The 27,100-nt window shown below is 44.5% G+C and overlaps 1 protein-coding gene and 1 non-coding gene across 2 annotated transcripts in view; both read left to right on the plus strand.

Annotated features, from left to right (window-relative positions):
* The window catches only part of PITPNC1 (phosphatidylinositol transfer protein cytoplasmic 1), a 252,454-nt gene that overhangs the window by 178,410 nt on the left and 46,944 nt on the right, over positions 1–27,100 (plus strand). The gene's annotated exons all lie outside the window — the stretch shown is intronic.
* LOC112544436 (U6 spliceosomal RNA) lies at positions 24,031–24,133 on the plus strand. Its single transcript, XR_003087763.1, has one exon. It is a non-coding gene; the product is annotated as a U6 spliceosomal RNA (small nuclear RNA).

Here is a 27,100-nt window from a genome sequence, read left to right on the forward strand (position 1 = left end):
ATTCTGGGAGGAGGGGATTGTCTTCAGAGTTATAAAAAGGTCCTAGCTGTTGGTGACATCTATTGCCCCGTTCGCCTGCTGACCAGTCTCCTCTTCCTCCTCCTCTTCCTCATCCAACTGTCTTCCACACTGATGCCCAAGGGTATCTTGGGAGGAATCCATGGACTGGCTAGAGAAACCAGTTGGTCCCTCTACCCCAGGATCACATGCAGCTGCTCACAGAAGTGGCATGTTTGCGGTGATGATCCAGAGCATCCATTTGCCTCCTTTGTCATCTGGTATGACTGCCTCTGCACCTTTATTTTCACATGGCACTGCTGGGTGCTCTCGTCCTATCCTCTCCTCCCTGCCTTGGAAATCTTGTCATCGACATCTGCATTTCTTTTGCAGGTTCCTAGTTCTGCAAGAACAGATTCCTATCCCCACACAGCAGTCAGGGTTAGGATCTCCTGCACACTCCATGCTGATGCTCATCAGATGTGCTGCTCAGGTGTGCTGCCTGCTCGGAGGTCTGCTTGCTGTGTTTGGCCACACTGGAAATGAAATTCAAATTTTCCTGGGGCTTTTCCTGTTCACCTGGAGAGCAGTGGAGTTGAAAGTCCTGGTCAGAGCAGTTACTGGGAGGCACTGTGGGGCACCTCCCAGAGGCCAAGAACTTCGACTTTCACAGTGCTGCATCTGCACTATGGTAAAGTCAACCATGCAAAATCCAATTTAGCATTACTCCTCATGAAAAGCAGGAGTACTGAAATCGACTTTCAGGTAGGTCCCTGCAAGTTGACAGAATGGGCTTGATGTGGACTTCTTGTTTAGAAATTTAACCTAATACAGCTAAGTTTGACCTGAACTCCCAGAATAGACAAACCACAGTATGGAGAGCCCAAACCTTGCTGAACCATAGGTATAGGAACTAGGAGTGCTGGGGATGCTACCACACCCCCTGACTTGAAGTAGTTTCCATTAGGGATGTTAAATATTGGTTAATTGATTAGTCGATTAACCTCATGAATTCTAATCAGTCGACTATTCTGTAGTCCTCAGGGGTGGGGCTGGCAGCCAGTGTGAGACTCCTGCCACGAGGCAGCAGCATGGAGTTCCAGGAGGGAGCTGATCTGCGAGGGGAGCCAGTTTAAAAACCAGCTGCCTGCCACTCCTCACTGCTACACTGTTAGAGATGCAGTAGTGCAAGGTGGCAGGGGGCTCCCCAGACGTGGGGTCAATGCAAACAGGAACTGAGACAGACTGCCTGCCAGCCTGACTCATAATACACTTTAAATTCAAAGCTGCAGCAGGGGTAGGTCCCGGACCCGGTGCAAGCCAGAACTGAGCTGGACTGTTGGCCAGTCTGCTAAAAAAAATATACTGGCAGGGCACAGGGGAAATGCATGTAGTCTATAGCATTAACGATAAGTTTTTGCTTATCGATTAATTGGTTAATCGAGTATACATTACATCCCTAGTTTTCATCACATAAAAATTTTATAATTTCAACAAAGATCAGAGAGGCCATGCATGGCAATTCTGTACCTAGTACTGCATACAGATGTGATTATACTGTCGAGTGCTAATCAGTGCTAAACAGGAATGGTAGAGCGTGTGTACTTTAATCATGTTTAATTAATAATTTAATTAAATTTAATATTAATTAAATTACCGTTTAATGGTGTTTGTGAAAATGATCCTTCTTCATCCAGGCACTGGATAACAGAACAAATCTAAATAAACTACATTTCATATGATGTGAGCTAATTGTGGGAGCTTGACACAGAGATAAGAGGTAGAGGAAGGTTATAAATATACAACTGCTTGTTTAAAGTTTACCTTATAGCAAACAGTTATGTCATTCATTCACATTCAATGAGCCAGACTTACAGCTGGTATAAATGGGTTCAATTCCATTGTCTTAAATGGAGTTGCCCCCACTTACAGACATAGATGGCACTGTGTCCTCATAGACAGTTATCCTGAGTGAACAGGTACTGCAACAAATCCTGCAATCCTTACTCAGGCAGAATTCCCATTCTAGCAAAACCAGATCTTTTTAAAATGTGGGCTTGATTTGATCAGATCAGTCTCAGAAACCAGAGGATTATAATGTAAATTCTGACACAAACTGCTATCGGATGCTCTAATATTAAATTGGAAACTAGCCAACCGTTCTGGCTTTATGCCAATGAAAGGAAATTGAAATCGCAAATTAGAGAGCTTGGTGCCAGATTTTTAACAGAAAAAACGAAATGCTCATACTTACAATCCTTATTGAAATCGTTACACCACTATTTATAAATAATCAAATCTCTTTCCTCGGAGTACCAAAATAAACCCCATCATCTTGAGTTTTGTTTAATAAAATTTTTAATTTTCCAGTTAAACATTCTCTTCCCACTCTTCCCCCTCATCCCCACTCCTGCTCTTTTGTTTACAAGGCTTACTTCTGAATTGCCTGGGGATGTTGAGTGACTTCTTTCCTTCACTCAGTTCACAATCAACCTGTGGAACGCCTTGCCAGAAGATGCGGTGAAGGCTAGAAATTTAACAGGGTTTGAAGAAATGCTAGAGGTTAGGTCCATCAATGGCTATTAGCCAGAATGGGTAGGAATGGTATCCCTAGCCTCTGTTCTCTGGAGGTGGGTGACAGGGAAGGGATCATATGAGGATTACCTGTTGTGATTCCTTCCTCTGGGGCATCTGGTATTGGCCACTGTCGGCAGACAGGATACTGGGCTGGATGGACCTTTGCTCTGACCCAGTATGGCCGTTCTTATGTTCTTATTGATTGATAGACGTATTCACGTATTCTGGACATCTTGGTGAAATGTAGTGATACCAGGATGCAGGTGTGTTGACCTGCAAATTAACTGACGCATTTTAGAAAGGAAATTCACAGGGGAAAAAAGTTAGAATGCTATTTTTAAATGGTGATTTCTTTTATTTAAACCAAATATTTAATCGCCTAGCGGGCACCTGAAGAAACAAAAACCTGGTGGTCTATATAGAGAGGAATATGATTGCTTTGAATATTAATACACGCAGGAATTAGTATTTTGGCTGTGATGCTGGAGTGGTAGGCTTTGACCAAGGATGCCCTTCAAACACAAATCAGCACACCTCCAGTTACTTATTCAGACTCATTCCAAGCTCACGTATGGATGTTGGCAATATATTCCAGTGGGGTTTGAGAGATTCCCAGGATCAAAACCAGCCTAGCAATTTTCATTCTCCCCGTGCATCCTTATAAAAACATTTGTTTGAGTGTTAACAAACAGTCTTCAGCTTTAAAAACAATGAGTATCCTGTGGCACCTTCATTCATTGAGCTGGTATTCTAAAATCTGTGTGGCCTCATTTTAGGTTTATGCTTTATGAGTCTCATCTCTCATTCAGATCAATGGGAGCTCTGTTTGCATAGGGAATATATGAGTAGGACCAAGCCCAGTGCAAAGAATCAGGGTAGGTGTATTGGTGTAGCTTCAGAGTGGCTGGGGTGGGTTTCATTGCTTTAGAAAGAGGAGTATATAGCCTTCAAAGGGCGCTGTTGAGGCAGGAGGCACAAGGATAGCAGTAATGAATGAATGAGATTCTTCTTGATGTAAGAAGTTACAAAATAGCAAGCTAAATATGTTTGCTACTAGGAAGGGAGGGTTTTTACGTTTAGGGCAGTTATTAAATTCTAGCTCAGCACAGGAATGGTCAACAGCATTAGTCTAGCTACTTGGAATTTGTGGTCTCAGTTCATTTCCTAATGTGCAAGAGCCCACATCCCAAAATCCACCACATCAACCAGTTCTAATTGATGTGTGTTGGTGGTCTCAGGAAAGGGGTCAGAACTGATCTGGCCATAGAAACTAAACATGCCTTAAAAGTAGTCTTTCTCCTACAGAGTTGGCAGGCAGCTGTACTTGTTTTCTGGATGAATAGGAGACTTGAACCTTCAGAACTGCCAACCTGGCTCATTCCCCAAGTACTTGAATTCACCTACAAATGTTAAAATAAAAAAGAAAGAAAACAAAACCGCAAAATCTCAGCAAAAGATACAAAGGCACTGGAGAAGTTTCAGGAAAATAAATTACCTCTTCAATCCCGTTATTAAAGAACGGGCTGTTCATATTCCAAAGAGCAAGAACAATAATAAATTTAAGACATGAAAAGGACTCTGTAACCAGAATATTTGAATAAATAAAGAAGAAAGTTTCCATTCTAGCAGTTGCTAAAGAATCACTGCTTTGTGGAGTGAAGGAAGACTGCCAGTTAAAGCTAAAATCCCCCCAAAATGTGGTATTTCAGGGAGAAAGGTTCTTTATTTGGCAGGGGCGGATTGCAATAGAATGACAAATCTGTAGCTGCTGAAGGACCTTGATTTGAGACACAATCTTCCCAGGCAGAGGGCTTACTTCTTTATAAACCGACAGAGATTAGGTCCCAATACCTGTGCCAGCAACTCCATTGCTCTCTGCAGTAACCCAAATAGAGACCGCTTCTGTAGCTTCAAAATATTAGCCCTATTGTTTGGAGTTGGTATCCCAGCTCCATGATGGGGACCCTAGTCTTATTGGGTATGTCTACACTACAGCACTAATTCGAACTAACTTAGTTCGAATTAGTTAATTCGAACTCAGCTAATTCGAATTAGCGCATCTAGACTTAAAAACTAGTTTGAATTAGCGTTTTGCTAATTAGAACTAGCATGTCCACACTGAGTGGACCCTGAACCGGGGTTAAGGATGGCCGGAAACAGTGCCGGCAGGGCATCAGGTTAGGACTTAGAGCGTGGAGCTGCTGTCTCAGGCTAGCCGAGGGCTGTGCTTAAAGGGACCTGACCCCCACCCCGGACAGACAGTTCTCAGGGGTTCCCCGCTTGCAAAGCAGTCCTGGCCTGGAGTGCCCTGAGTGCCCACACTCGGCACATCACAGCACTCGGCCATCAGCCCGGCTGCACTTGCCACAGGCTGCCATCCGGAGGGGGAGTCAATCAAGGGGCTTCAGGAGAGTTTCCATCCCGAGGAGCCCACAGAGCCACCCAAGTCCTCCCCATCGGGAGCTCATACCCCATTCCTCCCTCACCTCCTTCCACTTACCCCTCCCTAGCCCCCCTTCCTGATGTACAACATAAAGGACACGTGTGTTCAAAAATAGAAACTCTCTTTATTGAACAAAACTCGGGGAGACTGGGAAAAGGAGGTGGGAGAGGGGAAGAGAGAGGCTGGGAGAGGGGAGGGCAACTAAAATGATCAGGGGTTTGGAACAGGTCCCATATGAAGAGAGGCTAAAGAGACTGGGACTTTTCAGCTTAGAAAAGAGGAGACTGAGGGGGGATATGATAGAGGTCTATAAAAGCATGAGTGGTGTGGAGAGGGTGCATAAAGAAAAGTTCTTCATTAGTTCCCATAATAGAAGAACTAAAGGACACCAAATGAAATGAATGGGTAGCAGGTTTCAAACTAACAACAGAAAGTTCTTCTTCACAAAGAAAACAGTCAACTTGTGGAACTCCTTGCTGCAGGAGGCTGTGAAGGCTAGAACTAGAACAGAGTTTAAAGAGAAGTGAGATAAAGTCATGGAGGTTGGGTCCATGGAGTGCTATTAGCCAGGGGGTAGTAATGGTGTCCCTGGCCTCTGTTTGTGGAAGGCTGGAGATGGATGGCACGAGACAAATGGCTTGGTCATTGTCTTCGGTCCATCCCCTCAAGGGTACCTAGTGTTGGCCGCTGTCGGCAGACAGGCTACTGGGCTAGATGGACCTTTGGTCTGACCCAGTACGGCCATTCTAAGCTCAGGGCTCCAGGTCGGGGGTCTCACTGGATCACCTTGATTTTCATGCCAACCTGCTCCTGGGTGGCCAGGCTGGCAGCTATCCTACCCTAGACGGCCACTTTCCTGTGCCTAGTGCAGAGGTCGTGGATAAGGTCCACGATGTTTGCACTAGACCAGGTGGGCGCCCGCCTCTTGCGGACCCGGGCAGGCTCCCGGGAGCCGCCAGCCTGGTCCCGGGAAGAGGCGGAGGGCTGAGTGGCAGCGGGTGGCCGGCTCGAGCCGTGCCAGGTGCAGGGTCTGCTGGCTGGGTGCTGGCAGGCTTGCACCTGGCACTGGCACCGTAGCCAGCCCGTGCCCCTTTAAGGGCTCCGGGGCCGGGAGGGGGGCAGAAGAGTTTCCCTGGTGGTGCCCAGAGTGGCCACCAGGGAAAGCTGGGGAGGGCTAGCCTCCCACTAGTTCGAATTAAGTGGCTACACAGCCCTTAATTCGAACTAGTTAATTCGAACTAGGCGTTAGTCCTCGTAGAATGAGGTTTACCTAGTTCGAATTAAGCGCACCGCTAGTTCGAATTAAGTTCGAACTAGCAGTTTGCATGTGTAGTGCCTATCAAAGTTAATTCGAACTAACGTCTGTTAGTTTGAATTAACTTTGTAGTGTAGACATACCCATTGGTACTAGGATCAGGACAAGGGCAATCTGGCCTAGTGGTCAGTGTTGGGAGTCAGAAACCAAAGCAGGAGTATGGAGACAGAGTCAGGAGTTGAATCCAGGATCAAAGCTGGAGATTGGATTTCATTCCATTTTGGCAAGTGCAGCTAATTCAGTAACATTCCTAAGGACTCAGGTGAGGTGGGAGGAGTGGTAATTGTGTGGAACATCTTGAAAATAAATATATGGAAGCTAGCTTGCTTGTTGATACTTTAGAACACAGGCAAGTGAGCCTGGTGAGGGTGGTTAACACACATTGTTTTAGAATAAATTTAAAAAAATACTCACAGGGAGAGCAAAACCAACTGCTGTATAAGGATGGTACAACTTGTTCCCTTCCTTTTCAATGGTAAACACTAGATACTTAAGAATTGTAGAAGATTGTGGTTTGGGCCTATGTCCATTCTTTTGTGTCTTGGGTAGAAAGCAGAGCCAGTAACTGGCTGTAAGAAGACATGGTCTGGTAATATAGCTAGAAAGGGGGCATGGTACACTCATTCTCTGGGCTTGAGGAAACATTAGTTGCACCATGCTTCTGACACCACGTTTGACACTTCACAGAGTTACATTATAATAACAAAAATTTTTCCTCTGAAAACACTTGGAGAATGTTAAGGTTGCATAGTTAAGCACTTCAAAGCCGGTGTAACCTTAACACTGCCTCCATCCCTAGAGATGTTTAAGTCTCAGCTTGACAAAGTCCTAGCCGGGTTGATTTAGTTGGGATTGGTCCTGGCTAGAGCAGGGGGCTGGACTTGATGGCCTTCTGAGGTCTCTTCCAGCTCTATGATTCTACTTGGTTTATCCATCACCATGCAGCCAATGATCATCTACAGTATTATTCCTCAGGTAATACAGCGTGTCTTACTTTTTTCCTGCTGCCTTAGAAATCCTGTTGTGGCATCTTGTAGTAATTTGTACTTCTCAGTGTCTGCCTTAGAGTCCTCAGACGTAATTTATATCAAGTAAACCATCTTACACAACGTATTACAGATAAAGCATAACACATTGTTGGTGGAAATTAGCTGACACATACAGGGCACCTACATTTTCAGCTGAATTTGCTTTGAAGTTAATTGTCTCATCCCTTGAAGTACGCTGAAGGAAGGTGGCACTGCTGACTGAGAGAAATTTCATGGTGGTGAACAAAATTCATGTCTTAGAAAGAGAACCCAGTTAGCACCACAACAGCCCATCCTTTGTTATGAGGCAGGAATTTCCATGTTGCAAATCTTTCAAGCTGTTCAGTTCTTACACTTTTAAGTGCACAGTTAATCAGGCAAAGAACCTGCAGACATTCACCCTGTACCCTTGCTGCATTTTTACTGCACAGTATGCTCCAGTGAGTAGAGCATTAGACTAATAATCAGGAGTTCTATGCCAGGCTCTTTCACCAGCCTACTGTGCTATCCTAGACAAGACACTTCATTTCTCTGTGCCTCTCTTTCCCTTCTCCCCTTTGCAATGTCTGTTTAGATGAGATGATCTTGACATGGGGCTCTCTTTTTCTGTGTGTATGTAGGACACCCAGCACAATAGAAACTCTAAGCTGTATTATAATACAAATAATAATAAGCATAAATATGTGAGCCAGCCAGACACAGTGCATTCTTCCCTAGTGAATTGTGCATACAAAGAGTCATTTTCAATGGGTTATAAATTGGTCAAATCAAAAGCCTGTTTTCACTGGAGTTTTCACTCATACTCAACCTCTAGGGCCAATGTCTAGGTTTTTTAGGGGGAGAGGGGAGGTTCTCCTGAGCCATTTTGGTACAAGAATTTGTGTTCTGCAGGATTTTTTTCCTAATGAGGAATATGTTTATTTTTTACATTCCTCACATTTAAAAATTGTAGAACTGCGTTTGCTCCAGCTATCAGTTCAGGCAGATATGAGGCCTGGAATATTTCAGCCTAAATGGGGAAAGTTATAAATGAATGGAAAGACGTGCAAATGTATCTGTCTTGTGGAGACGGACGTGCACGTCATCATGCTTATAACTCCTTCCCTTCAAAGAGCTCAGGGTTTTTCATGAACAGGAGCTGTTAACAGAGAGTTTGGAGAGGGAGTTCTCCAGATAAAGGAGGAAGTTAATACAGGAACCTTGAGGGAAGTGGCTGTCTGTAGTGCATGTTTGTGTTTGTGGTTTTCTTGCTGTGTGCTGAGCTTGTGTTTGGCTGTTTGGTGGGGGGTTTTTTCCCCCTCCCTCCATTTCCTTTCCCCCTCCCTCCTCATGGAGTGTGTGCTATGGCTGGCAGGTGGAAGCTGTGAGCTTCTAATCAGGGTTTGAAATCTAGAAGCCTCTGCTCATTGGTTGAACCTTAATCAAGGGGAGGGGCTATCAGGCAGTCTAGGGCTTTATAAAGGAGTGAGTCAGTGACCAGGGAGCTTGTGAACAGGGGTTGTTTGCAGGGGCTGTTAACAGGGAGTTTCGGGAGGGAGTGCAAAGGGGGTGAGATACACTTGCCATTCCTTAACATCTTTTCACTACACTCCTTCCCTTCAAGGAGGCATTTAATAACAACTGAGGAATCTCTCAGAAGGAAGCCAGGTATGGATGGTGATAGGTCTGCTGTTGTTACCTGCACAGCATGTGCCATGTTTGTCTTCCTCTCAGAAGAAAGAAGGGATTTCATCTGCACTAAGTGCAAGCTGGTCACCATTTTGGAAGAAAACATTAGAGGACTGGAGGCCCAAGTATCGACCCTACATTCTATCAGAGAGGATGAAGACTTCCTCGATAGACGGCAGAGTTTAATCCTGCAGGCACAGCAGGCTGAAGAGCCAGTCAGGTCAGTCCAGGACAAGGAAGAAAACTGGCAGCATGTAACCTCTAGAAGGAGAAGACAGCCAACTCAGGTATCCCCCATTCCTGTAGAGGTAAATAACTGCTTTCAGGCTCTCCACAGGCACTGCGGTGGAGAATGCTTTGGCAGGGACCTCTCAGGGAAGAAATCAGAAGGGAACACCATCTACTGGAAGGCATGGAATGCGTAGTCCTATGGATGGGGGTTCCACAACCACCACCCCCCAAAAAAGATGGGTGGTGGTGGTGGTTGGAGACTCCCTCCTAAGAGGGATTGAGTCATCCATCTGCCATCCAGATCTGCAATCTCAAGAAGTGTGCTGCTTATCGGGAGCTTGCATTCAGGATGTGACCAAGAGTCTTCCAAAAGTGATTAAACCTTCAAGTTGCTACCCCTTCCTGCTTCTCCATGTAGGAACTAACAATACAGCCAAGAATGACCTTGAGCAGGTCACAGCAGATTATGTAGCACTGGGAATCATAGAATCAGTCATAGAATCATAGAATACTAGGACTGGAAGGGACCTCAAGAGGTCATCAAGTCCAGTCCCCTGCCTCCATAGCAGGACCAAATACTGTCTAGACCATCCCTGATAGACATTTATCTAACCTACTCTTAAATATCTCCAGAGATGGGGATTCCACAACCTCCTTGGGCAATTTATTCCAGTGTTTAACTACCCTGACAGTTAGGAACTTTTTCCTAATGGCCAACCTAAACCTTCCTTGCTGCAGTTTAAGCCCATTGCTTCTTGTTCTATCCTCAGAGGCCAAGATGAACAAGTTTTCTCCCTCCTCTTTATGACACCCTTTTAGATACCTGAAAATGGCTATCATGTTCCCCCTCAATCTTCTCTTTTCTAAACTAAACCAACCCAATTCTTTCAGCCTTCCTTCACAGGTCATGTTCTCTAGACCTTTAATCATTCTTGTTGTTCGTCTCTAGACCTTCTCTAATTTCTCCACATCTTACTTGAAATGTGATGCCCAGAACTGGACACAAGACTCCAACTGAGGCCTAACCAGTGTAGAGTAGAGCGGAAGAATGACTTCTCGTGTCTTGCTCACAACACACCTGTTAATGCAACCCAGAATCATGTTTGCTCTTTTTGCAACTGCATCACACTGCTGACTCGTATTCAGCTTGTGGTCCACTATAACCCCAAGATCCCTTTCTGCCGTACTCCTTCCTAGACAGTTGCTTCCTATTCTGTTTGTGTGAAACTGATTGTTCCTTCCTAAGTGGAGCTCTTTACATTTGTCTTTATTAAACTTCATCCTGTTTACCTCAAACCATTTCTCCAGTTTGTTCAGATCATTTTGAATTATGACCCTAACCTCCAGAGCAGTCGCAACCCCTCCCACCTTGGTATCATCTGCAAACTTAATAAGCATACTTTCTATGCCAATATCTAAATCGTTGATGAAGATATTGAACAGAGCTGGTCCCAAAAGAGACCCCTGCGGAACCCAACTTGTTATACCTTTCCAGCAGGATTGTGATCCATTAATAACTACTCGGAGTATGGTTATCCAGCCAGTTATGCACCCACCTTATAGTAGCCCCATCTAAGTTGTATTTGCCTAGTTTATTGATAAGAATATCATGCGAGACCGTATCAAACGCCTTACTAAAGTCTAGGTATACCATCTCCGCCACTTCTCCCTTATCCACAAGGGAAAAAGGATCAAGGAATTTGAAGCGCAAGTGGTGTTCTCGTCCATCCTTCCAGCTGAAGGAAAAGGTCCGAGTAGGGATCGTCAAATTGAAGTAAATGCGTGGTTGCGCAGGTGGTGTTGCAGAGAGGGCTTTGGTTTCTTCGACCATGAGACTCTGTTCTGGGCACAAGAATTGTTAGGAAGAGAGGAGATCCGCCTAACCAAGAGACGAAGGAGCATCTTCGCGGGCAGGCTTGCAAACCTGGTGAGGAGGGCTTTAAACTAGGTTCATGGGGGACCGTGACCAAAACCCTGAGGGGAGTGGGGAAGTGGGAGTGGGGATACCAGGAAGAAATGTAAAGAGGAACGCACAACAAAGGAGGACCCATGATTCGAATGCCAAGGGTAGGGCGATCATCTGGTTATCTAAGGTGTTTGTACACCAATGCGAGAAGCCTGGGTAATAAACAGGAAGAATTGGAGGCCCTGGCACAGTCCAAGAACTATGATTTGATTGGGATAACAGAGACTTGGTGGGATGACTCGCATGACTGCAGCTCTGTCATGGAAGGGTATAAACTGTTCAGGAAGAGCAGACAGGGGAGAAAAGGAGGAGGAGTTGCACTGTATGTAAGAGAGCAGTATGATTGCTTGGCGCTCCAGTACTTACAGAGAGAAAAGACTGTTGAGAGTCTTTATGGGTTAAATTTAGAGGTGGAAGCAACAGGGGTGATGTTGTGCTTGGTGTCTGCTATAGACCACTGGATCAGGTGGATGAGGTAGACGTAGCTTTCTTTGGACAACTGAGGGAAGCCCTGGTTCTCATGGGCGACTTTAATCACCCTGACATCTGTTGGGAGACCAATACAGCAGTACACCTCCTTCCACTTACCCTTCCCTAGCCCCTCTTCTTGATGTACAAAATAAAGATAACGTGTCTTCCAAAATGGAATCTGTCTTTATTGAACAAAACTGGGGGAGACTGTGAAAAGAAGGTGGGAGAGGGGAAGAGAGAGGCTGGGAGAGGGGAGGGCAACTAAAATGATCAGGGGTTTGGAACAGGTCCCATATGAAGAGAGGCTAAAGAGACTGGGACTTTTCAGCTTAGAAAAGAGGAGACGGGGGGGACAGGATAGAGGTCTCTAAAAGCATGAGTGGGGTGGAGAGGGTGCATACAGAAAAGTTCTTCATTAGTTCCCATAAAGAAGGACTAGAGGACACCAAAGGAAAGGAATGGGTAGCAGGCTTCAAACTAGTAACAGAAAGTTGTTCTTCACAAAGCAAAGAGTCAACCTGTGGAACTCCTTGCTGCAGGAGGCTGTGAAGGCTAGAACTAGAACAGAGTTTAAAGAGAAGTGAGATAAAGTCATGGAGGTTGGGTCCATGGAGTGCTATTAGCCAGGGGGTAGTAATGGTGTCCCTGGCCTCTGTTTGTGGAAGGCTGGAGATGGATGGCACGAGACAAATGGCTTGGTCATTGTCTTCGGTCCATCCCCTCAAGGGTACCTAGTGTTGGCCGCTGTCAGCAGACAGGCTACTGGGCTCGATGAACCTTTGGTCTGACCCAGTACGGCCATTCTAAGCTCAGGGTCGGGGGTCTCACTGGGCCACCCTAATTTTCATGCCAACCTGCTCCTGGGTGGCCAGGCCACTTTCCTGTGCCTAGTGCGGAGGTCGTGGATGAGGTCCACGATCTCCGCCCTAGACCTGGTGGGCGCCTGCCTCTTGCGGACCTGCTCAGGCTTCCGGGAGTCGCCAGCCTGGTCCCGGGAAGAGGCAGAGGGCTGGGTGGCAGCGGGTGGTTGGTTGGTGCCGTGCCAGGTGCAGGGTCTGCTGGCTGGGTGCTGGCAGGCTCGCACCTGGCACAGGCACCGTAGCCAGACCGTGCCCCTTTAAGGGCTCCCGGGGCCAGGAGGGGGGAAGACAAGTTTCCTTGGTGGTGCCCAGAGTGGCCACCAGGGAAAGCTGGGGAGGGCTAGCCTCCCACTAGTTTAAATTAAGTGGCTACACAGCCCTTAATTCAAACTACTTAATTCGAACTAGGCGTTAGTCCTCGTAGAATGAGGTTTACCTAGTTCGAATTAAGCGCTCCGCTAGTTCGAATTAAGTTCGAACTAGCGGTTTGCCTGTGTAGCTCCTATCAAAGTTAATTCGAACTAACGTCTGTTAGTTCGAATTAACTTTGTAGTGTAGTCATACCCCTAGTGACAGATGATGAGTATTTCAGCTTTTCCCACAATGCTTTCTTTGCCTCTGTCTTCACGGACAAGGTCAGCTCCCAGACAAATGCAGTAGGCAACACAGCATGGGAAGGAGGTGGACAACCCTTGATGGGGAAAGAACAAGTTAGGAACTATTTGGAAAAGCTAAACATACACAAATCCATGGACCCAGATTTAATGTATCCGAGGGTACTGAGGGAGTTTGCAAATGTCATTGCGAAGCCTTTGTCTCGTGGAGATAGGGAGAGATCCTGGATGATTGGAAAAAGGCAAATGTAGTGTCCATCTTTAAAAAAAGGAAGAAAGACAGTCTAAGGAACTACAGACCAATCAGCCTTACCTCAGTCCCCGGAAAAATCCTGGAGGGGATCCTCAAGGAATCCATTTTGAAGCACTTGGAAGAGGAGAAAGTGATCAGGAATAGTCAACATGGATTCACAAAGGGCAAGTCGTGCCTGACCAATCTGATTTTAGTAAGGCATTGACTTTAGTAAGGCATTTGATACGGTCTCGCATGATATTCTTATTGATAAACTAGGCAAATATAACTTAGATAGGGCCACGATAAGGTGGGTGCATAATTGGCTGGATAACCGTAGTCAGAGAGTTGTTGTTAACGGTTCTAAATCCTGCTGGAAAGGGATAACAAGTGGAGTTCCTCAAGGGTCTGTTTTGGGACCCGTACTATTCAATATCTTCATCAATGATGTAGATATTGGGATAGAGAGTACTCTTATTAAGTTTGCAGATGATACCAAACTGGGTGGGGTTGCGACTTCTTTGGAGGATAGGGACATAATTCAAAATGACCTTAGCAAGTTAGAGAAATGGTCAGAGGTAAACAGGATGAGGTTTAATAAAGAGAAATGCAAAGTGCTCCACTTAGGAAGGAACAATCAGTTCCATACATACAAGATGGGAAGCGACTGTCTAGGAAGGAGCATGGCGGAAAGGGATCTAGGGGTCATAGTGGACCACAAGTTGAATATGAGTCAACAGTGTGATGCTGTTGCAAAAAAAGCAAATATGATTCTAGGTTGTATCAACAGGTGTGTTGTAAGCAAAACTCGTGAAGTCATTCTGCCGCTCTACTCTGCACTAGTTAGGCCTCAGCTGGAGTACTGTGTCCAGTTCTGGGCGCCACATTTCAAGAAAGATGTGGAGAAATTGGAAAGGGTACAGAGAAGAGCGACAAGAATGATTAAAGGTCTAGAGAACATGACCTATGAAGCCAGGCTTCATGAACTGGGCTTGTTTAGTTTGGAAAAAAGAAGATTAAGGGGGGACATGATAGCAGTTTTCAAATATCTAAAAGGGTGTCACAAGGAGGAAGGCGAAAATTTGTTCCTCTTGGTTTCTGAGGACAGGACAAGGAGTAATGGGCTTAAAGTGCAGCAGGGGAGGTTTAGATTGGACATTAGGAAAAAATTCCTAACTGTCAGGGTGGTCAAATATTGGAATAAATTGCCAAGGGAGGTGGTGGAATCTCCCTCTCTGGAGATATTTAAGAACAGGTTAGATAGACATCTGTCAGGGATGGTGTAGGTGGAGCTTGGTCCTGCCTTGAGGGCGGGGGGCTGGACTCGATGACCTCTCGAGGTCCCTTCCAGTCCTATTATTCTATGATTCTATGATTCTATGATTAGCTTCTGTGATGAGGTATCTGGCTCTGTGGACATGGGAAAGTCAGTGGATATGATATACCTTGACTTTAGCAAAGCTTTTGATACGGTCTCCCACAATATTCTTGCCAGCAAGTTAACGTATGGATTGGATAAATGGACTGTAAGATGCATAGAAAGCTAGCTAGACTGTTGGGCCCAACTGGTAGTGATCAATGGCTCTATGTCAGGTTGGCAGTCGGTTTCTAGCGGAGTGCCCCAAGGATTGGTTCTTGGACCGGTTTTGTTCAACATCTTTATTCATGACCTGGATGAGGGGATGGATTGCACCCTCAGAAAGTTTGCAGGTGACACTAAGCTAGGGGCGAGGTAGATATGCAGGAGGGCAGGGATAGGGTCCAAAGTGACCTGGACAGATTAGAGTATTGGGCCAAAAGAAATCTGATGAGGTTCAACAAGGACAGGAGTAGAGTCCTGCACTTGGGACGGAAGAATCCCTAGCATTGTTACAGGCTGGAGACTGAATGGCTAAGTAGCAGTTCTACAGAAAAGGACCTGGGGATTACAGTGGATGAGAAGCTGGATATGAGTCAACAGTGTGCCCTTGTAGCCAAGAAGGCTAATGGCATGTTAGGGTGCATTAGGAGAAGCATTGCCAGCAGATCCAGCTAAGTGATTATTCCCCTTTATTCTGCTCTAGTGAGGCCACATCTGGAATAGTGTGTCCAGTTCTGGGCTCCCCACTATAGAAAGGATATGGACACATTCAAGAAAGTCCAGAGGAGGTCGACCAAAATGATTAGGGACCTGGAGCACATGTCCTATAAGGAGAGACTGAGGGATTTGGGTTTGTTTAGTCTGCAGAAGAGAAGAGTGAAGGGGGGGATTTGATAGCAGCCTTCAACTTCCTGAAGGGAGGTTCCAAAGAGGATGGAGAAAGGCTCTTCACAGTAGTGACAGATGGCAGATCAAGGAGCAATGGTCTCAAGTTGTGGGGGGAGAGGTCCAGGTTGGATATTAGGAAAAACTATTTCACTAGGAGGGTAGTGAAGCACTGAAATGGGTTACCTAGGGAGGTGATGGAATCTCCATCCCTAAAGGTTTTTATGTCTTGGCTTGACAAAGCCCTGGCTGGGTTAATTTAGTTGGGATTGGTCCTGCCTAGAGCATGGGGCTGGACTTGACCCCCTGAGGTCTCTTCCAGTTCTATAATTCTATGAACTTCAAGGGCAAGTGTTTCAGTGGCAACTACGCTAATTTTGAGTGCCTCATTTTTGCGTGCCCAACTTGAGATACTATGGGCCTTATTTACACATGTGCTGAGCAGCTATGAACTCCATCTGACATTTCAGACCTCCAGTGTTGCTCAGTGAATGCCCTGGAATCTGTGAAAATCCAGCCTACAATAGCTAAAAGTTGTTCTGTCATGCTCCTATGGCATCTAGGCTTTAGTTATATAAGGTGAAAATCACCCTGTGCAGAGGTCCAGAACAAAGCTGGTGCACCGCTTAAATCCCACTGAAGTCCTGTTTGAGGGGTTAAATTGTACTTAAAGGCTGTACTGACTTTGTACTGGTCCCCCTGAACAGGAGTGAGTGTCACACATACAGCATAGCTGATCCTGGATTCTCCCCTAAAGATAATTCCATCCCTTCTAAAAGAAACACGGCCTTACCAGCTGAGGGCTTGCAGGAAATTGCCCCAGGACTGAGTCATTAATGGATAAATCCTGCTCACTCTATGCTGTATCATTGATTCGAATGGGATTACTCAAATGAATAAGGGAAGCTGGACTTAAACCCATAGACTGGAGCTTTCCAAGTTTATTTAACTTTCAGGGCAAAGCAGAGTTTTCCCAAAAACCCAGGATGCCTATATCTACTTAATCCTAGTAAGAGTCTGTTCTCCACTTTAAATTTGTAGGGGTATTAAGGCCTTGTGAAAGAGCACTCATTGGTTTGGGTTTATCTTGCACTAAAATATGCAAGTGATTTAAGATGAGAGGCTAATATACCTTCCAGATTATTTGCTGGTGAAGGGAATTCTCATCAGGCACTGAGGTCAGCCACACGATTGCTTCCTTGGTGGTAGAGGATCTGCTTGAAATGAAATGTAGGGAAATATTTAATCTCTCTTTCAGTTTGCTGGTTATCATCATTCTGCCACAGTCTGGCGATTACCATTACCTCTAGTTAATTTCTTAGCATACAGCCTGATAAGAAGATTCAACTGCTTTATTTATATTTAAACCGCAATTTTAAAGAGATCCTATGTAAAAGCTCAAGGCACTTGAAAAATTAACATCATCATCATATAGGGAGAGGCTATGCTCTTAAGAGGCACAGCACAGGACACACTACTCAGACAGAAGGGGTCTGAGATGGTTTTGAAACATCTCTGTGCCCTCTTGATCCTCAGCTTCTCTAGAGCAGGGGGTTTCAAACTCTGAGTCATGGTTTGTAAGGGCAAGCCACTAGTTGGTTGCAAGATGCTTTGTTCCTGGCCAATAGGAGCTGCAGGAAGCAGTGTCCGGTCAGCACCACTTCCCATAGCCCTCCTTGGCCAGGAATGACAACCCACAGCCAATAGGAGCTCTGATGACCTGTACCTGCGGAGGTGCAGGTAAACCAGGTGTCTTGCGGCCCGCTAGCAACTTGCCCTTACGAGCAGTAACCCAGAGTTTGACGACCCCTGCTCTAGAGCCTAAGGCTGTGTCTAGAGTAGACTGAAGAGTTACATTGGAAAAAGATACTTTTTCTGGGTGGGTTTTTTTTTCAGAAGAGGCTTTTCCTAAGTTTGCCTACAAGGGGCCAAATTTCAGAAAAACCTCCTCTTTTGGAACATCCCTTATTTCTTATACAATGAAGAATACCGGGGTGCCGAAAGAACATGTCTGCTTTTTCAGAAACTGTTCCGAAAATGCGGATGTGTTCCTTGGACGCGGCAGAGCTTCTCCGGGATACCTCCAGTATCCCAGAAAAGTTCTGCCGTGTAGACATAGCCTAAGTTAGCAGCTTGTCTCCAGCGGCTTGTGGGCCACAGCACTGTTCAGAATCACCACAGCAGTGCATGCCACAGCTCCGCACCCAAAACTCTTCTTTGTCAAAAGCCTTGCGCTTAGCATGTCCCTTGGGCAAGGGCTTATGAGAGGTCTCCTCAGAGAAGGGCCCGTATCTGGATTCTGCTATTCCTGTGCTGGGTATTCTTCCCCTAGGTTGATCAGGAGTTATCAAACCCTTTTACACTGCTCTACCCTCCCTTTCATCCAATATACAGAGCCAAATTGAAGATGAGGCTCTTACCTATAATCTTCTTTTCTTTCTCCATTAATGTGATGATATTAGGGAAAAATAACTGTCTGCTCCTCAGGAAATGCACCTTTGTCCCCCTTGTGCATAGGGCTGCATTATTTTATACTGTGCATGGACTTATTTTCTTATTTTCTAGGATAGGCTTTGCTTATGAAGTAGTAGAAGACAGAGGAACATTCCGTTTCTGATTCAGTTACACAGATTCATGCTGTTCGTGGAAGGTCTGATTTTCATCCACACTAAGGGCACTTTTACACTATACTAGCAGCGTAAAGGGGCCTCAAAATGGCCATACACTTATAACTCCTATAGAGAGGGCTAAATGTTACTGAGGATCAAGCCCAGAATCTAATATCTTTCTTATCAGTGCACTGAGAGCTTTCTTCTACATCAGTGTTTCTCAGCTAGAGGTACGAGTACCCTTAGAGGTACTTGAAAGAAATCTGGGGGGGTACATCAACACAACTAAAATTTGAAGAAAATTGAATTTTTGTTTTAAGTTTTACAGCACTTTATTATTTTTGTACTTTTTACATCCAAAAATTTAATCGCCCATCTGGCTATGATTAAGTTGTTTAAACAAATGTGTTGCAATGGTGTGTGTGTGTGGGGGGGGGGGGGGTTGTGTGTCTGAAACTGTAGGTACTAGGGGTATTTATAATTTTTTTAAAGGGGTTCTTAATAAAAAAAAGGTTGAGAAACACTGTTCTACATATCAAGCATTTAGCTGAATGACAGATTTTTTTCTGCATAAAAGCTGGCAGATGGTTAGTTATGCTGTGCTGTCAAATTGTGATTTCTAAACTAAAGTCTCAAAGGCTCCATGAGTGATGTCATGGTCTGCAAAATATGTTCTGTTTAGGATCATATTTAACTCAGTTTTCCAAAAGAATCCACAAGCCCCAAAACAGTTAGCTCTCAGCAAAGAGTGGAGGAAACAGTACTTTGTCAGGGAGCAGTGAATATTGTTTCAAGTTGAAGAGAAAATTCAATAATGCGAGTGACTTGCATGAACCGAAGTAGCTGGATTTGTAATACATGGATAGTAATATATTTTGCAGTGTAATTTCGTACGCCCAAATTAACAGTGTTACTGTATGCTAACAATATTTTCAGCAAAGAAAAAATACATTGGGTAAATTAAGAATCCACTACGTCAACATTTCAATGTGGCAGTAAAACAGAAAGCAAGAAGGCACCATTTGTACAAAGCAGCAAGAGAGTCTGCAGGGGACTCCGAGGCTCTTGTTCGTCATGCTGGTGGAAACCAGACAATCTAATGCAGCTGTGGTGGCTGATCTGTGGAGAGTTGGCAGGTCACATAGTTCTGGCTTTACTTTCATTCCTCTACTCATCCCTTCTGTTCCAACTTCTAACCAGTCCTAGTAACACGAGTGCTAATAATATTTTGGTATTATAATAATATCTTAGGGCTATGTTGTACCATAAGGTATTTTTTTAAACACAACTATCCATTGAATTGAATGGTGAATCAGGACATAAACCTTTAAGACCTGCCATATTGGATTAGATCAATGATCCCTCTAGCCCACTATCCTGTTTCTGGCAGTGGCCTGTACCGGAATTTCAGGGGAAGTGCACAGCACAGATTAGTTGGAGAGATCCACCAGTCTTCCCTTCACCCACTTTGTCTTTATTGGGACCAATATGGCTACAATACTGCATACATCCCCACCACCCCTCCCCCTGCCACTTCTGGCAGCTGAATATTTAGGGTTGGCCTGAGCATAGGGTTGGATCCCTGACCATTTTAACTAGTAGCTCTTGATGGACCGATCCTCCATGAACTTATCTAATTTTTTTAGCCCAGTTATTCCCTTAGCCATCACCACATCCCTACAATGAGTTCCACAGATCAATTGTGCTTTGTGCAAAACAGTACTTCCTTTAGTTTGTATTAAATCTGATTCCTATTAATTAGGGTGACCCCTGGTTTTTGTGAGAAAAGGTAAATATCACACTTCTCTACTCACTTTTTCCACTCCATTTGTGATTTCATAGATGTAAGCTATTCATCTCTGCTTATGCCAAAATAGGATTCACCTAAAAAGTAAAGACAATAATAAAATGGCTCACATCATGGGAGGCGCTTTGTCCAAGGACTCACAGATCAGCCAAGGTTGGGAGTTCCTGTTCCCCAAAATAGAAACTAAAATGGCTAATGAGAGTGGTGTTAATCACCTCACAAGGAATCTCTCATAATTTCCATATGTAGTAAACTACTTCTCCCTTCCAACCTAGCTAAAAAGTTCCACTTTAACAAGCAAGGTCACACCCTGCTTTCTGAAGCAAAGTATTTTCACTTCAAAAAATTCACTCTCCATTGTGTTTCTTGTAAATCAAACATACCCTGAATAATCTTTCATCCCAGATTAGAATCTGCGCACACAGGCAGTGCGTGAGGTGGCATGTGGGATCAAATATCCCCCCAGATTTCTGTTTGGCTTGCCATGATTAGAGCCCTACCAAATTCACAGCCATTAAAAATGTGTCATGGACCATGAACTCTGGTTTCCCCCATGACATCTGTTTTAATGAGCTTTTCCTCTATACCCTACAGATTTCATGGGGTAGACCAGCATTTCTCAAACTGGGTCTTGACCCAAACAGGAGTAGTAGGGGGCAGGGCACAAAGTTATTTTAGGGAGGGATCAGAGTATTGCCACCTCTTACTTCTGTGCTGACTTCAGAGCTGGGCAGCCTAAGAGCGGTGGCACTTGGCCAGGTGCCCAGTGCGGAAGGCAGTACCCCACCAGCAGCACTGCAGAAGTAAGGGTGACAATACTATACCATGCCAGCTGCCTGAGAGAGAGCCTGACTGGGGCAGATGCCCACCCTGCCCCCGCCTGGGGCAAGTTGTCTCAGCCAGCTGCCATGCTGCACAGTCAGCCACTCAAACGGTCCAGCTTCAGTCACGTGGGAAGTAGCTCCTCCCACTCTCTGCCCAGGCCCAGCTAGCCTGGAGTGTGATGGAGCATGCTGAAGGGTCAGGGGGATGTGGTGGGAGAAGGACAGAGCCCTTCCTCCATTGCAGGTAACTCTGGTGGTGTGGGGAAAACATGGTGGTCCCAGGCTGGGTGCAGAGCAGAGAGGTTGCTAGGGCGCCTCATCTCAGAAAAGATATCTTGGCACTGGAAAAAGTTCAGAAAAGAGCAGCAAAAAAGAGTAGGTATTTGGAATGGCTGCTATATGAGGAGAGATTAAAAAGACTGGGATGAGACAAAAAAGTTTGGAAGAGACAACTAAGGAGGGATGGAAGCGGGGAATGGGCGACAGGGGATAGATCACTTGATGATTACCTGCTCTGTTCATTACCCCTGGGGCCTGTAGCACTAGCCACTGTCAAAAGACAGGCTAGAGGACTGGATAGACCTTTGGTCTGGCCCAGTATGGCTGCTCTTATGTAGAGGAGACATGTGGGTCAATCACTCATTCCCTTTAGGTCGCACCACCCCCAGTGTCAGGGGGTATGAGTTTTCATGTCTGCGCATTTGATTGTGTTGTGAGTCAGTTCTACAGTCTCCCATTTGTGAAGAATCTGGTTATGTTGTATGCCTCAAATATAGGGTGAAACACTTGCATACAATTAAAGACTAGAGTATGCCCTCCAGATTTAGAAGATTATAATAAATGTGTTGGTTTTCATTATAAATAATAGTTGCACTCAACAAGTAATAGGAATGAGCAGGCACAAGGAAGAAGACATGTTAAAAGATATAAACCAGGATAAAATTTTGGAATAGAAAAATTGCTTAAAAGGGGGGGGATCCCAAATGATAGTTGGTGGCAAATAATGAAATACAATCCTTGAATCAAACTTTAAAAGCCTCCGGTAAGAAAAGGATTAAAGAAATGTGTTATACACTAGTGCCATCTATTGGATGCCAATGGAAGCAGCAAAAAATCTAAGCAGGGATAAGGTGGGTGAGGTCATATCTTTTATTGGACCAACTTCTTAGCTAAGCTTTTTGAGCTACACAAAGCTCTTCTTTGGGTTTGGCTTGTCTCTCTCGCCATCAGAAGTTGGTCCAATAAAAAGTATTATCTCACCCACCATGTCTCTCTAAAATCTAAGGCTTCCCTTGGCACATATCCAGAGGGAATAAAAAATTGATCCACTTCTTTGAGCCCTGAAAGTAGGGTATATAAACTGAAGTAATGATGTACCCAGTAGAGTTGACTGAACACAAGAAAAAGCTGCCAAGTGTAACTGATGTCTGGATGAGCTATGTGGAAAGGACTCTCCTCCAGCTTCCCAGGATAAACAGAACAAGAAGAAATTACTTCAAAGACTGTATTTTCTCTTCTTTTCTTGAATATAAATAACTATGGATTATCTTGCTGAGCCTACATTTTCTAATAAAACCTCAAGTAACTGCATTTTAGATTTTAACTCCTTTGTAAGTCCAAGCAAATTGCTCTCAAAGAGATTGAAAAGGATTGTCTTAAGCAATTGCTTTTAATCATCTGAACGGATTGTTGCAAAAGAAACTGCACTAACCAGCTCTTCAAAGTGTCCTGAAAGACAAGTGCATTGTGGGAAGTATGATAACTGTGTCAATACTAAAGAATTGAGAACTGATTAGCTTAAGCAACTCTAGTCTGTTATAACGGTTGGCAAGGCTGCATTGTCTGGGCAGAAGACGCAATTGATTGTGTCATGTTTTGAGTGGTGAACTGTTGGTTATATATAAATGTGTGTTGGGTGAACTAATAAATTGTTTGTTGGTTAACAATAACCAGTCCACCCATAACCCCAATTTGAGATACAACAATGAAGCTAAAAGTTGGCCTGAAAAGATGTCAGGGTTACAACTACTAAGCTCACACTCTCTGGATTTAATAAAAATGGTTCATCCTGTTGAATTCTGTTATGTATCGATAAACCAAGTCTGTTACAGTTCAGCTTTAAAATCTAACACAAATCCTGGAAAATTCATACATTGCCCCCCTTTCACTTTTACATAGATCTCTATCGTATCCCATCCGCGCTCTCAGCCACGTAGCCCTAATCTTTTTAGTCTCTCCTCATATGGAAGCCATTTCATGTCCTTGATCATCTTTGTTACCCTTTTCTAAACCTTTTACAGCTCTACAATCTCCTTAAAAATTAGCCTTATAGTAGCTACCATCTAATTACCAGGTACAGAGGTTTATTTCAGTGATAGGTTACACACTGCAGTTGATAGTTCTGCAGTTTCATATTTGAATTCCTTCTGAAGTCTTGGGTAAATATAATCTGGTTTTGGTGACTTATTACTGTTCAGTTTATCAGTTGATTCCAAACCCTCTTGTAAGGATGCATCAGTATGTTTCCTTTGTTGTCCAAAAATATGTGAATATCATTCTGACTTCTTCTATAGTGAAAACTAATGCAAAGAATTAATTTAGCTGCTGTTTTAACATCTTGATCACCTACAAGTGCCCCCACTGATTGTTTGTTGAGCTTCCTGTTTCTGTGTATTTAAAAATACTCTGACTGTTAGTTTTTGTATCTTTAGCATGTTACTTCTAAATTTTTTTTATAAATTGATGGTACTAAAGGGTCCAGTATCAGGCAATAATAATTAATTAATAATTGTGCCTTTTATCTGAGGATCTCCAGGATATTACAAAAGCAAAGAAGTGGTGTTATCATCGAACAGATGATAAATCATGAGAGAGAAGTTAAGATATGATATAAAGAGACTGCATTTTGTCTTATACATAAGCTTACCAAAATCGGAACACATTTCTACAAAGTGTAATATCTATTTAGGTGGACCTTCATGCTAAAAATGCATGATCATTTTCATCAGTCAAGGCTGCTAAAAAAAGCATAGGATAAATATTGTACAGTCCTTTTCCTTCCGCGATCTCAGAGCATTTTACAAAACTAGGTAATTGTTGTTGTTCTCATTTTACAAGTGGGGAAAGAACAGTCGCTCTTCAGTGTGCTGCATTTCGGCAGCACATATACTTAAATTGGAACAGAGAAGATTAGCATGGGTCCCGTGCAAGGATGACATGCAAATTCATAAGAACATAAAGAGCGCACAATACTGAGAGAGCACTCCCTCACATTACAATGATGGAGAAACTCGTAATTTAGGATTTGGGATTCTTCAGGACACATATTATATCTATATATTTTTCTCTTATTTTCAATGTCATTTAATTTGGCTATATAATTATGCAGAATCATAAATAGGTCCCTTTCAGTTCTAGGTCATTGCGTCCAGTCACCTGCACTCATGGCAGGATCAATCACTATCTAAACCAGGGCTGGGCAAGAGGCTGTCAGCAGGCTGGATGTGGCCCGCCTAGCTCTTTCATCCAGCCCGCAGCAGCTCCCGGACCCGCCCCCTAACACGTTGCCTGTGAGCCACCAGGGATGCACGAGCCCTTTCACTGACTTCTATTTAAAGTGTTTGCGCCTGCCAGTAGGATCCCAGGCAATGCATTAGCGGCAGGCTGGGAACTACGAGCCCTTTCAACTGCTTCTATTTAAAGGGCTCGTGCCTTCCCCATGGCTGCTAAAGCGGAAGCCCTTTGAATACAGGTTGACACTTCCTAATCCGGATTTCCCTAGTCCAGCAACCCTGGTCTGGCATTGTCAGGGTGACCCTGTGGGACCAAGAGCATTGCCAGACTAGGGCAGGCAGAGCTCAGGAATCTGCAGTGGGACTTCTGAGGAGAGCCCCTGGCAGCAGAGGGTCTGCCGGGCAGAGAATGAAGCTCCAGGCACAGGACCACTGGAGGGAGCCCCGTCAGCAGCAGGGTTACTGAAAAGAGTACAGAGCCCTCCCAGGCAGCAGCAGAGCTGTGGAGAAAAAGTGGAGCCCTGGGTGACAGCAGAGCTGTACTAGGATAGCGGGGTTAGTGAAGTCTCCCTCCCCGCATGGGGAGGGCAGAGCCCCAGGCACAGGGGCAGCCAGAAGGAAATGTGGACACCTGGGTGCATTGATCTCCCCTGGTCTAGCAAATTCCCTGGTCTAGGACCAGTCAGTTCCCAGAGGTACCAGACCAGGGAGGTTCGACCTGTTAAAGCAGTTGAAAGGGCTCAGAGCTCCCGACCCTGCCTCTTCCGCCTATGGCTCCACCTCTTCCAGGTGGCCTGGAAGCACTTTTGAAATTTGAAGTGACCCCCTCCATTCAAAAATTATTGCCCGCCCCGATCTAAACCATTCCTGACAAGTGTCTGTCTAATTAGCTCTTTAAAAATCTCCAGTGATGGAGATTCCACAACCTCCCTAAGCAATTTATTCTAGTGCTTAGCCACTGTGACAGGAAGATTTTTCTACTGTCCAACCTAAACCTCCCTTGCTTCAATTTAAGCCCATTGCTCCTTGTCCTATCAGAGGTTAAAGAGAATAATTTTACATCCCCTTCCCTGTAACACCCTTTTACGTACTTGAAAGCTGTTAATAAGTTCCCTCTCAGTCTTCTCCTTTCCGGAGTAAACAAACGCAGTTCTTTCAGTCTTCCCTCATCACTCATGTTTTTAGACCTTTAATCATTTGTATTGTTCTTCTCTGGACTTTCTCTAATTTGTCCACCTCTTTTCTAAAATGTGGTGCCCAGAACTGGACACAGTACTCCAGTTGAGGCCTAATCAGTGTGGAGTAGAGCAGAAGAATTACTACTTATGTTTTACTTACAACACTCCTGCTAATATATCTGAGAATGATGTTTGCTTTTTTTGCAACAGTGTTACGCTGTTCACTGATATTTAGCTTGTGGTCCACTCTGACGCATAGATCCCTTTCCACAATACACTTTCCTAGGCAGTCATTTCCCATTTTGAATGTGTGTCATGATTTGTATCTTCCGAAGTGACGTACTTTGCATTTGTCCTTATTGAATTTCATCCTCTTCAACTCACACTGTTTCTTTAGCTTGTCCAGATCATTTTGAATTTTCACCCTGTCCTTTAAAGCTCTTGCAACCCCTTCTAGCTTGATATCATCTGAAAATGTTATAAGCGTGCTCTTTGCAATTAAATCATTGATGAAGATATTGAGAAGAATTTGTCACAAAGCTGTGGAACCCCACTTGTTATGCCCTTCCAGCATGACACTGAGCCATTGATAACTACTCTCTGTGAATGGTTATCCAACCAGTTATGTACCCACCTAATAGAAGCTCCCTCTAGGTTGTATTTCCCTATTTTGTTAATGAGGTCATGCAAGACTGTCAAATGCCTTACTAACATCTAGATATACCACATCTACCACTTCCTCCCATCCACAAGGCTTGTTATCTGTCAAAAAATAGATAGCCGGTTCGCTTGATAAGATTGGATCTTGATAAACCCATTCTGACTGTTACTTATCACCTTATTATCTTCCAGATGTATGCAAACTGATTCCTTAATTATTTGCTCCATTATCTTTTCTGGTACAGACATTGAGCTGATTGGTCAGTAATACCCTGGGTTGCCCTTATTTCCCTTTTTTATAGATGGATATTTTTTTGCCCTTTTCCAGGCTCATAAATCTCTGCCATCTTCCATGATTTGTCACAGAAAATAGCGAATGGCTCAGATATCTCTTCATTCAGCTCCTTGATTATTCTAGGATGCATTGGCCGTGAATCACCGTTCGTAGCCAATGCAAGTGGCGGGAAGCGGCACCCTGATCTGTGCCCCTTCCAGCCGCTCGCCTTGGCCATGAATGACAGCCAATGAGAGCTGAGATCATAGATTCATAGAATACTAGAATCATAGAATACTAGAACTGGAAGGGGCCCTCAAGAGATAAAGTCCAGTCTCCTGCCTTCACAGCAGGACAAAGCACGGTCTATACAGGTGTCTGTCTAACCTACTCTTAAATATCTCCAGTGATGGAGATTCCATAACCTCCCTAGTCAATTTATTCCAGTGTTTAACCACCCTGACAGTTAGGAAGTTTTTCCTAATGTCCAGCCTAAACCTCCCTTGCTGCAGTTTAAGCCCGTTGCTTCTTGTCCTATCCTCAGAGGCCAAGGAGAACAATTTTTCTCCCTCCTCCTTGTGACACCCTT

Source organism: Pelodiscus sinensis, chromosome 20, assembly GCF_052426305.1.
Source record: "Pelodiscus sinensis isolate ZL-2025 chromosome 20, ASM5242630v1, whole genome shotgun sequence".
In the NCBI taxonomy this organism is placed as follows: Eukaryota; Metazoa; Chordata; order Testudines; family Trionychidae; genus Pelodiscus; species Pelodiscus sinensis.